The sequence below is a fragment of the Odocoileus virginianus genome, chromosome 21 (genome assembly GCF_023699985.2).
Source record: "Odocoileus virginianus isolate 20LAN1187 ecotype Illinois chromosome 21, Ovbor_1.2, whole genome shotgun sequence".
Lineage (NCBI taxonomy): Eukaryota > Metazoa > Chordata > Mammalia > Artiodactyla > Cervidae > Odocoileus > Odocoileus virginianus.
The window spans coordinates 32,617,580-32,630,584 of record NC_069694.1 but is presented as its reverse complement, the minus strand read 5'-3'; the positions used below and the strand labels follow the sequence as shown (position 1 = coordinate 32,630,584).

Sequence of the window (13,005 nt, the reverse complement as noted above, 5' to 3'; positions counted from 1 at the left end):
ATTTTTTTTCCCTCTCAGTCACATTTTTTATTGTTATAAACCATTGCTTCTACGTTGGGCTTCTGCAGTTCTGTGGAGTTTTCCTTTCTCTTTCTTTCTTTTTTTAAATTTTAATCTTTAAATTTTTAAATCTATTAATATTTTTTCTACATTTATTCCTTTGTTTGCTTGTCCTACTGTTCTTTTCCCCTTGCAGTTAATCTTTAATGGATATAAAGCTTTTTCATCTACCTCTATTTAACTGTGCATGTCTATTCTTTCTTTCCTTTCCTTTCTTTGCAATGTATTTATTAGTTTTATTTTCACTGCTCTATTCCCAAATTGGCACCTTGCTTTAGTTTTGTTTTCCAGTTTGTGGTTTAGCTAGTTTTGTCATTAACTGGTAGGTATAATTTTTGGTTTCCTTTGTTCACTGGGTCAATCTATTGTGCTTTATTTTTGTTGGACTGTTTTGATTTTGCTTATGGTGTATATGTATATGTGTATATTCAGTCACACTTTTTATTATTGCTATAAACCTCTGCCTCTACTTTGGGCTTTTGCAGTTCTGTGGAGTTTTCCTTTTTTTCATTCTTCTTCCTTTTTTCTTTTTTATAATTTTACTCTTTAATTTTTTAAAACCTATTATATTTTTTCTATATTTATTCCTTTGTATGCTTCTCCAACTGTTCTTCTCCCCTTGTAGTTAATCTTTAATGTATATAAATCTTCTTCATCTACCTCTGTTTAACTCTGCATGTGTAGTCTTTCTTTCTTTCCTTTCATTTCAACACATTTGTTAGTTTTGTTTTCACTGCTTTATTCCCCACCAGGCACCTTGCTTTAGTTTTGTTTTCCAGTTTGTGCTTTAGTTAGTTTTGTTCTTAACTGGTAAATATAATTTTTGATTCCCTTTGTTCCCATTTCAGTCTACTGTACTTAATATTTGTTGGGCTGTTTTGATTTTGCTTATGGGTATATATGTATATGTATATATTCCATTATTTTAATTATTATTTGCCTGATTCTGTAACTGCCATATGTCTGTGGCTCCTGTTTGGTTTCTCATTTTTGGGTATTTGTTTTAATCTCACTTAAGGCCATAACAAATCACTTGTGGAATCTTTGTTCCTGACCAGAGATCAAGCCCAGAGCCTTTGGATTGGGAGCACTGAGTCCAAGACCCTAGACCCTAGACTACCAGAGAACTAGCCCTAGGGAATATCAAATAGTGAGAACTCATGCAAAGGAAACCACTTGAATACAAGACCCAGCATCACCCAACCACCAGTAGCACCCTGTACACCTCATCTAAACAAACAAAACAGAAGTACAAACCTAATGATCAGCAGACAGGATTACCACCTCAGTCTTGCCCATCAGAGGAAAAACAAACAAACTCGGCACAAATCTCACCCTATAAGAAGCTTTCACAAACCACTGGACCAACCTTAGGAATGCAGAAACCAAGAGGAATAAAAAAAATTTCAACCTTGAAGCCTAGGAAAACGGAATCTCAAACACAATAAGTTAAAAAAATAGTGAAAATGCAGAGAAATATTACACAAATGATGTAACAAACCAGAAACACAGAAGTCCAAATAAATAAAGAGGAAATAGGCAAACTACCTGAAAAAGAATTCAGAATAATGATAGTAGAGATGATGAAAAACTTTGAAAACAAAATGGAGGAAATGCAAGAATCAATCAACAAAGACCTAGAAGAATTAAAGAATAAACATACAGAGACAAACAACATAATTACTGAAATTAAAAATACTCTAGAAGAAATCAATAGCAGAATATTTGAAGCAGAAAATGAATCAGTGAGCTGGAAGATAAACCTATCTTCCATTCCTTCGGATGCAGCAAAAGCAATTCTAAAAGGGAAGTTTATAGCAATACATCCTACCTCAAGGAACAAGAAAAGCATCGAATAGACAACCTAACTTTACACCCAGAACAACTAGAAAAAGAAGATTAAAATCCCAAAATTATTAGAAGGAAATAAATCATAAAGATCTGAGCAGAAATAAATGAAAAAGAAATGAAAGAAACAAGAGTAAAGATTAATAAAACTAAAAGTTGGTTCTTTGAGAAGATAAAATTGACAAGCCTTTAGCCAGACTCATCAAGAAAAAAAGAGAGAAGAATCTAATCAACAAAATTAGAAATGAAAAAGGAGAGTTTACAACAGACAATGCAGAAATACAGAGGATTACAAGAGACTAATATGAACAACTATATGGCAACAAAATGGATATTCTGGAAGAGATGGGCAGATTCTTAGGAAAGTTCAATCTTCCAAGACTCAACCAGGAAGAAATGGAAATTATGAGCAACAGAATTGCAAACACTGAAATTGAATCTGTGATCAAAAATCTCCTAAAACACAAAAGCCCGGGACCAGATGGCTTCACAGGAGAATTCTATCAAACATTTAGAGAGGAGCTAAAGCCTATCCTTTTAAAATTCTTTCAAAAATTGCAGAGGAAGGAGCACTTCCAAACTCATTTTTCGAGGCCACCATCACCCTAACACCAAAACCAGGCAAAGACAACACAAAAAAAGAAAACCACAGGTCAATATCACGGATGAACATAGATGCAAAAATCCTCAACAAAATTTTACCAAACAGAATTCAGCAACACATCAAAAAGCTCATACATCATGATCAAGGTGGGTTTATTCCTGGAATGCAAGGATTCTTCAGTATACATAAGCAAATCAATCAATGTGATACACCATATTAACAAACTGAAAGATAAAAAACATGATCAACTCAATAGATGCAGAAAAAGCCTTTGACAAAATTCAGCACCCATTTATGATGAAAACTCTTCAAAAAATGGGCATAGAAGAAACCTACAACAACATAGTAAACACCATATATGATAAGACTACAGCAAACATTATTTTCAATGGTGAAAACCTGAAAGCATTCCCCCAAAGATCAGGAACAAGACAAGGGTGTCCACTTTCCCCATTATTATTCAACATAGTTCTGGAAGTCCTAGCTACAGCAATCAGAGAAGAAAAAGAAATAAAAAGAATCCAGATCAGAAAAGAGGAAGTAAAGTTCTGTTTGCAGATGACATGATACTGTACATAGAAAACCCTAAAGATAGCATCAGAAAATTACTAGAGGTTATCAGTAAATTTAGCAAAGTTTCAGGATTCAAATCAATACACAGAAATCAGTTGCATTTCTATATACTAACAATGAAAAATCTGAAAGAGAAATTAAGGAATCAATCCTATTCACCATTGCAAAAAAAAGAATTAAATATCTAGGAATAAACCTACAGAAGGAGACAAAAGAACTGTACCCAGAAAATTATAAGACACTAATGAAAGAAATAAATGATGGCATAAACATTCCAGGTTCCTGGGTAGAAAGAATCAATGCTGTGAAAATGACTGTACTACCAAATGCAATGTACAGATTCAATGCGATCTCTTTCAAATTCCAATGACATTATTCAGAGAACTAGAACAAAAAATTTCACAATTCATATGGAAACACAAAAGACCCCAAATAGCCAAAGCAGTCTTAAGAAAGAATAATGGAATTGGAGGAATCAACCTTCCTGACTTTAGATTATACTACAAAGCTACAGTCATCAAGACAGTATGGTACTAGCACAAAAATAGAAATATAGACCAATGGAAAAAGATAGAAAATCCAAAACTAATCCCATGCACCTATGGGTATCTTATTTTTGACAAAGGAGGCAATATACAATGGGGCAAAGGCAGCCTCTTCAATAAATGGTGCTGGGAGAACTTGATGGCTACATATAAAAGAATGAAATTAGAACACTTCCTAACACCATACATAAAGATAAACTCAAAATGGATTAAAGACCTAAATATAAGACCAGAACCTATAAAACTCTTAGAGGAAAACATAGGCAAAACACTCGATGACATAAATCAAAGCAAGATCCTCTATGACCCACCTCCTAGAGTAGCAGAAATAAAAAAACAAAAGTAAACAAGTGGGACATGATTAAATGTAAAACCTTTTGCACAGCAAAGGAATCTATAAGCAAAGTGACAAGACAACCCTCAGAATTGGAGAAAATGATGCATGAAACAACTGACAAAGGATTAATTTCCAAAATATACAAGCAGCACATACAACTCAATACCAGAAGAACAAACAATCCAATCAAGAAGTGGGGAAAAGACCTAAACAGACATTTCTCCAAAGAAGACATACAGATGGCTAACAAACACATGAAAAGATGCTCAACATCACTCATTATTAGAGAAATGCAAATCAGAACTACAACGAGATATCACCTCACACAGGTCAGAATGACCATCATCAAAAAGTCTAAAAACAATAAATGCTGGAGAGGGTGTGGAGAAAAGGGAACACTCTTGCACTGTTGGTGGGAATGAAAATCAATACAGCCACTAGGAAAGATGGTTTGGAGATTCCTTAAAAAACTAGGAATAAAACCATCATATGACCCAGCAATCCCACCCCTAGGCATTTACCCTGAGGAAACCAAAATTGAAAAGACATATATATCCCTTTGTTCATTGCAGAACTATTTACAATAGGTAGACATGGAAGCAAACTAGATGTCCATTGATAAATGAATGGATGAAGAAGTAGTGGTACATGTATCCAATGGACTATTACTCAGCCATAAAAAGGAACACATTTGAGTCAGTTCTAGTGAGGTGGATGAACCTAGAACCTATTATACAGAGTGAAGTACGTCAGAAAGAGAAAGATAAGTATCATATTCTAACACATATATACAAAATCTAGAAAAATGGTACTGAAGAATTTATTTTCAGGGCAGCAATGGAGAAACAGACATAGAGAATAGACTCATGGACATGGGTAGAGAGAAAAAAAAACCAACAACAAACACTATGATGTGCTGTAGTATATAAAAGTAATGTATATTTAAATGTAAAAAAAGAAAATGTTCCCTACTGTAATTCATATAGACATTTCTACATGCACTTTCATCTTTGTAGTGACTGAACCACTTACAAAATTGTCTATGCTTTGCAAAATAAGGCAAATTAGATCATGATTTGTTTTCTATGGCTACCATAATAAATTACCGAAACTGCAGCAGTTTAAAATAGCATAAATTTGTTCTCTCACAGTTCTAGAAAGTATATCTGAAATCAAGATGTTGTCAGGGCTCTGTTTTCGCCAAAGCATCTAGACGAGAATCTTTCCTTGCATTTTCCTTGTTCTGGTGGGTCCAGGCAGTCCTCAGCTTGTGGCTGAGAAATTCCAATCTCTGCCTCTAAGGTCTTTACACAGCCACTCATCTTTGTCCTTTTCTGTCTTACATCTCCCACCATCTTTCTAAGGATATTTATGGTCTGCCTGGATAATTCATGGTGACTTCATTTTGAAGTCCTTATATTAGTTATATGTACAAAGGCTTTTCTCCCGAATAAGCTCACATTCACAGGTTTCAGGGGTTAGTTCATGGACATATTTTTGCAGGGGTATAAGGGATGACCATTCAGTTCAGTACAGATCACAGTTCATAAATCCTCACTTTAGTATCAAGTTTTTGCTGTTGTTGTTATTGTAGTATCAAGTTTTGGGGATTTTTGGCTGATTGCTTTAAATTTCCTCAAATTAGAATCAAGAAAGCACTTACCAAATAATGACGAGTTTGCTCTTGCCACATGTCTCAAACAAGACTCTTGTAGCACTTATTATCTGGGCTAATTAATCTAGTTTTTAGTCACTGACCTTCTTATTTCCCCCAGCAGAATCATCTTTTTTACTTATTATAATACCTGCAGCACTTCTGTCGGCAAAGGCAATGGCACCCCATTCCAGTACTCTTGCCTGGAAAATCCCAGGAATGGAGGAGCCTGGTAGGCTGTCATCCATGGGATCGCTGAGAGTTGGACACGACTGAGCAACTTCACTTTGACTTTTCACTTTCATGCATTGGAGAAGGAAATGGCAACCTACTCCAGTGTTCTTGCCTGGAGAATCCCAGGGACAGCGGAGCCTGGTGGGCTGCGGTCTATGGGGTCGCACAGAGTCTGACACGACTGAAGTGACTTAGCAGCAGCAACAGCCCTTTTGTATTACTAACATACAATATATAGCCAATAAATGGCTTTGATCGAAATATTTGTTTTTTTATCCTCAATACATTGCACTTGATTTAATAAATGTATGGGCGAAGCAGGAGAAACCTCCACTGAGGAGACTTTGGTCATGGCCCTCTCCCATAATGTTCCCTCTCTCTGCCCTCAGGGGATCATTAGGCACCAAGCCTCTAATGTAAAAAAAAAAAAAAAAGAAAGAAAGAAACAGAACGAACAGGGTGAAAAATTCAAAGAGGCAGAACCTGAAGAATTTGTAGTAGAAAAAGAACTAGACTGACATGTAGTAAATGGGAAGGTGAGGCATTTCCTGAAATGGAAGAGATTAACAAATGCAGACAATATTTTAGAACCGGAAAAAAATTTAGATTGTCCAGAGTTAATTGAAGCATTTCTTAACTCTCAAAAAGCTGATAAAGAAAAATATCTGATAGTGAACCTGGTGATAGCAAATCATAGAAGAAAAGAGATCCTGCTTGAGCAAGAAGTTTTACCAGAGGTCTTGATCCAGAATAAATAATTGGTGCCACAGACAGCAGTGGAGAGTTTAATGGTTTTCATGAAATGAAAAAATTCAGATGAGGCAGAATTGGTGTGGGCAAAAGAGGTGAATATGAAGTGTCCTCAAATTGTAATTGCTTTCTTTTGAAGAGAGACTAACTTAGCATTCTTGTCCAGAAGATAAAGAAGTAACTATATTCTAAAGAAAATCAAGTTTGATATGCTCATTTTGATACTTGGGGAAATTGTTGGGTTTTTTGTTAGTTTTTGTATCTATAGCACTTGTTACTTTATACAAATAAAACATTTCTGTAGGTGCTTCCTTTAGCAGAAATGAACATTTGATACCATGGTATATTATTTCTTCTGCATTAGAGAAGAACTTTTCTAAATGTTGAGGAAAATCTTCATAGTCATTACTCAATCAAGATTTACCATTTGCATTTACTCATATATGCCTAACCTGAAGGAGGGCATGGCAACCCACTCCAGTATTCTTGCCTGGAGAATCCCATGACAGAGGAGCGTGGAGGGCTACAGTCCATAGGTCACAAAGAGTCAGACACAACTGAAGCGACAGCACATATATGCCTAAAGGCCATTCTGGGCTTTTCATATGTGTATACATAAAATACATATGTAAATAGTTTGGGGGTTTTGTTGTTGTTTAAATATGTCTGCTGTTGTTTAGTCACTAAGTCATGTCCCATTCTTTTGTGACCTCATGGACAGTAGACCTCCAGGCTCCTCTGTCTATAGGATTTCCCAGGCAAGAATACTGCAGTGGGTTACCATTTCCTTCTCCAGGAGATCTTCCCAACTCGGGATCCAACTCATGTCTCCTGCATTTGCAGGCAAATTCTTTACCTTTGAGCTTCTAGGAAGCCCTTAAATATGTTCACTAAAACAAAAACAGCCATTCACAACCATGAATAAGCCCATATTTCTGGGATTCCATCATTTTGAGCAATATAAGAAGTCACTTCAAATTAAAGAGAAAAGTGTTTGAAACCTTAATCTTTCGTGCTAAATAATTTTATAGTTAATTAGACAAGGTAATGTAAACCATTTGAATTGGACTATGTTTTAAAGCAGCCCTATCAGAGTCTGCATCCATATCTTCAATCATCCAAATGGAATTTTATATGCATAGCCCCTGAAAGGAAAATTTTATCATTATCAACAACCTTCTCACTCAAATGAAAAAGCTAGAAAAATTCTGGTATGTTTTAATTAGCCAAAGAAGCCTTAGTTAAATGGACATTCAAAGGTTCCTTAGGAAAAACCACTCTTTTATAGCAAGTTAAAATCCCTGTGCTTTCTTTACTGAAAGGTTGTGATACATGTAATGCCTCAGACTTGTTCATGGAAATCTAATCAGATGGTTAGATATGTTGACATTTTAGGATCTGCAGGAATAAATGTGTGAACAAATTTTTTATAATCTAAACTTGACCTGCATGTTTTGTCAAACTTTACCCCAACCCATTTTACATATAGAATTCATCTCAGTATTTTGGGTTACTGGGTTCATCAGAAGTCATGAAAAACAATAACTTTGTAGTAATAAGAATGTTATTAACTGTATATTATTCACCTTATAGTAAATACTGGTGAATAGTGGTCAAATATATTCCTTTAAAAAATAGATGTATGAATGGACTTATTATTACTTAGACATACCAGATGCATTTCATATATACTTTTATATCTGCTATGGAGAAAAACAGTAGAAAAATACCTTTCACTTCTTTAATCTATGTTTGGCTTTTTAAAGCCAATTATAAAAAAGAAGGGAAAGGATAAGCTATGTGTGATTAACTGCTGTCAGACATAGATACTAAAATCAGAGTGAGTAAAAAGCACATGCCACTCAAATATTTTTGAATAACTTCTACATTCTGTATTTTTATCACTATGTCAATGCAGTCAACATTTTGATTGATCTTCAATCTTTTTATATTTAAATATATAATTTGTTTTATCTATAACAGCAAGTAAAAAGAGTAAATTTTCGATGAACATTGGTTATTTATGTTATGTGCACTGAAAACCTTTCTACGACAACACAATTTTTCCACAGGCTTGCCTACTGCATACTCTATGTGAAGGTTATTATATTATTTAATATATCTTTCCTTAATGTAAAGAATCAATAAGTTTCATTCATTCCATATGAATAATAAAGGTCACAAGTTACTGAGGATGAAACTGTTAATCAATCTTGCTTTTCTGTAGGAATTATTCAGGAGGTAACAGAGAAAATTTTTGCAAAAAGATGCTCTATTCAACCAAGGAAATGATTTTCAGCTGGGAACATATTCTCCCAGAAAAAAACAAACTGTAACCTTTCTCCAAAGTCAAAGCATAATGGAGTACCAGTCACATAAAGGCTTCAGGCCAAAGACTGACAATACTTGGTTAGTATCAGAAAATTTGGGGGGAAAAAAAGGAATATAGGCAGACTAAAACTGAGATTATTCTCCTAGACATACCTTTCTGAAAAATATCTCTAGTTCTTTATTAAAAATGCATTTATAAATTAGTATCAGAATCCCAACACATGCCTTTGTGAAGTTTTTTGAACTATATAGTAAAATGTATAAAATTTTATTATACTAAAGTAATAAAATCCAGAGTAAATGAACCTGGAAGAATCTGATCAACTTATAGTAACAATTATGGAATCCTTAATAGAAAAATATATAAGAACTTTCCTTCATATGATGTTGCTTTAAAAGATTTATTTTTAAGGAATCCTGACTCAATGATTATTCTGAGTATTTCTGTATAATCCTCTGCTGAAATTGGAGATGTCAGCCACTTTTCTTTGTGTGAAAACAATTTTGGGGGTTTATTAAAATCTCAATTTAATTTAAACAAGTATTAATTTGGTTAAAGTAAAAAAAATCATCTCTGGATTTAAACATATTAGATTGTCTTCAAAACACAGTATAAATAAAATAGCCAGGCTTAAAATTCTCTCCAAGATGTAATTTTGAGGAAAAAAAAAAAAAAACATTTATAACCATCATTATATCTATCATTTATGGAGGGCTTACTGTGTATCTGAAATGGATGAGCATTGCATTTATATACATTATTTCATCTAATCTTAATCACAAAGTTTTCTGAGCTTTAATTTAATAAGTTAAACCTTATAAAACTACTAAAATTTTATAATTTTGACCTGAACATTGAAATTACATATTCTGCAATAAAATGTAGAGATAGAAGAATTTTGTTTTAGAGTATATTCTTGTTCATTTAATATGTAAGAAATCAGAAAATCACTTTTTTTTTCTTCTCAAATCTTTTCTAAATACAATGCTACTGTGGAAAGTAAAATAGAAACTATGGATTTTGACATTAATTTTGGTTCTGTAAAGCTGTTTTCTAACCCAGGGGGGAAAGGCTCTCGAAACACTTCAAATATCACCCCAATCCTCAAAAGTGTTATTACAGTATTTTATGCAGTCAGGCTAACAGCTGGATTGGACATATTTTGAAATGTATTTGGGACAGGAGGGCATAAAATGACAAGCACCACTGTGTGAAGTCTAAATTTATTGAGCTGAACATTATCAGAGAAACATCTGGGCAGGTTACCACAGGTGACTAAAATATTGTGCTAATGAGGGTAGCATCAAAGCTTAACACTCGTATAAGGTAGTTTGCTTGGAGAGCAGAAACACTTCCCTCCAACCAGAGCTTGTTCTCCGAACCTCAGCTAGCTCTCCAATGCACATAATTAACCTTAGAAGGAAAACTCAGGAGACAGACAGACTGCTTCATCAAAATGCATCATTACAATAGGAAAAACAACTAAAAAGATGTATCAAATACCACTTTGTGATCATTTGCTAAATTAAAAATGTCAGTATAAAACTTTACAACTTTTTATTATAAAAAATTTTAAATATACATAGACATAGTTGAATAATGAATCTAAATACTCATCACTCTGCTTAAGCAATTATCAATGCATTTTCCATCCTGTTTATTTATACTCCTATTCCTTTTTTCCACCATCCCTGTCTAATTTATTTGAAATAAATGCCAGATATTATATAATTTTATTTCTAATTGTCTCAGTAAATATCTCTGAGAATTAAAAGGTATTTAAAAACACAATCATGATGTCATTATCATGCTTCCTAAAATTTACAATTTCTTAAAATTATCAAATATGTTTGTATTCCAGCTGCCCTAATGCAAATTAGGATCCATATTTCACAATAGTTAATATATCTCTTGAGTCTTTTTATTTAAGGATTCTCCATTGTCTACCTTCATCTCTTCCTATAATCCAAGCATCAAAGAAAAACAAATTATATCTTCTGTACTTTCCCAAAGTCTGGATTGTGATGAATCCTTCTGCATGACTTAACATGTCCCTTTGCCCACTGTTTTCTGTAAATTGGTAAACCTAGAGAGTTGATCTAATTTATATAATATTTGGCAAGAATCTGTTGTTGTGTACTTTAATCATCAACAACCTCAGATATACAGATGATACCACTTTAATAGGCAGAAAGTGAAGAGGAAGTAGAGAATCTCTTGATGAATGTGAAAGAGGACAGTGAAAAGCTGGCTTGAAACTCAACATTCAAAAAATGAAGATCATGGCATCTGGTTCTATCACTTGATGGCAAATAGATAGGGAAAATGTGTAAATAGTGTCAGATTTCATTTTCTTGGGCTTCAAAATCAATGTGGATCGTGACTGCAGTCTCAGGGTTAAAAGATTCTTGCTCCTTGGAAGAATAGGTATGACAAATCTAGACAGTATATTAAAAAGCAGAGACACCACTTTACCAATAAACATCCATATAGTCAAAGCTATGGTTTTTCTAGTGGTCATGTATGCATGTGCAAGTCAAACTGTAAAGAAGGCTGAGCACTGAAGAATTGATGCTTTTGAACTGTGGTGTTGGAGAAGACTATTGAGAATCTCTTGGATGGCCAAGTAGGTCAAGCCAGTCAATCCTAAGGGAAATCAACCCTGAATATTCATTGGAAGGACTGATGCTGAAGCTGAAGCTCCAATACTTTGGCCACTTGATATGAACAGCCAACTCTTAGGAAAAGACCATGATGCTGGGAAAGTTTGAAGGCAGGAGGAGAAAGCAGCAAAAGAGGATGAGATTGTTGGATGGCCTTACTGACTCAATGGAGATGAATTTGAGCAAACTCAGGGAGACAGTGAAGGACAGAGAAGCCTGGCGTGCTGCAGTTCATGGGGTCACAAAGAGACAGATATGGCTTAGAGACTAAACTACAACAACTTTAAATAGAAGCCACATACCCTCCATCTCCTTCTCTCTTAGTGATATTATCAATGACTACGTTCATTTATTATCGTCATTAGTGTTACGTTGCCCTGAAATTCATATATTGAACCCCTAATCCCCATACTTCAGAATGTGACTGTATTTATAGAAAGGGCCTCCAAAAGAGGTAATTCAAGTTAAGTAAGGTCACATGAATTGTCCCTAATCTAATCAGATCGGTGTCATTATGGGTAGAGGATGTGGGAATATACAGAAAGACACCAGGGATGCAAGAACTATGAGGAAACACCAACTAAGGATGCAGTTGGAAGGTGGCCATCAGCAAGCAAAGGAGAGAGGCCTCAGAAGAAACTGAAGCTGCTGACACCTTGAACTTGGACTTCCAGCATCCAGAACTGTCAGCAAATAAACTGCTTAAGCCACCCAGAGTGTGGTGCTTTCTTATAGTAGCCTTGGAGAACTAATAAACTCGTAATGCCAAAATACTGAAGTTTTAATTATATCCTTTCTTCTTAGATATGCGGAATATTTGAATAAAAACTCTATTTTTCTTCATTCATTATTTGGTTAGCCTGAGGTAGGTTTTGTCTTCACACACACACACAAAATAAATTGGCTCATTGCTGCTAAGTCACTTCAGTTGTGTCTGACTCTGCGACCCCATAGACCGCAGCCCACCAGGCTCCCCCGTCCCTGGGATTCTCCAGGCAAGAACACTGGAGTGGGTTGCCATTTCCTTCTCCAATGCATGAAAGTGAAACGTGAAAGTGAAGTCGCTCAGTCGTGTCCGACTGTTCGCGACCCCATCAACTGTAGCCTACCAGGCTCCTCTGTCCATGGGATTTTCCAGCTAGGAGTACTGGAGTGGGGTGCCATTGAAAACTGGCTCATTAGCACCCTTTAAAGAGGAATATATCATTATAACTCATTATTTAAACACATTTGGTGGTGAAATAATAAGTGCTCTGGCTTTCTGCCCTAAGATCAAGCCTGGGCAAACTGCAGAGTGAAACACAGATTCCAGAAACCTATATAACAGCACTGTGGGGATCTCCTGGGAAGGGGAAGCATATACTGAAGTGTTGTATCTGGAATATATGTAGTTTCAGCCTAGGGA

At 35.0% G+C, this 13,005-nt stretch overlaps 1 protein-coding gene and 1 pseudogene across 3 annotated transcripts in view; one reads left to right on the top strand and one right to left on the bottom strand.

Annotated features, from left to right (window-relative positions):
* GRID2 (glutamate ionotropic receptor delta type subunit 2) overlaps nucleotides 1-13,005 on the bottom strand; it is a 1,526,424-nt gene that overhangs the window by 441,674 nt on the left and 1,071,745 nt on the right. The gene's annotated exons all lie outside the window — the stretch shown is intronic.
* On the top strand, nucleotides 6,164-6,797 carry LOC110150582 (chromobox protein homolog 3 pseudogene; annotated as a pseudogene).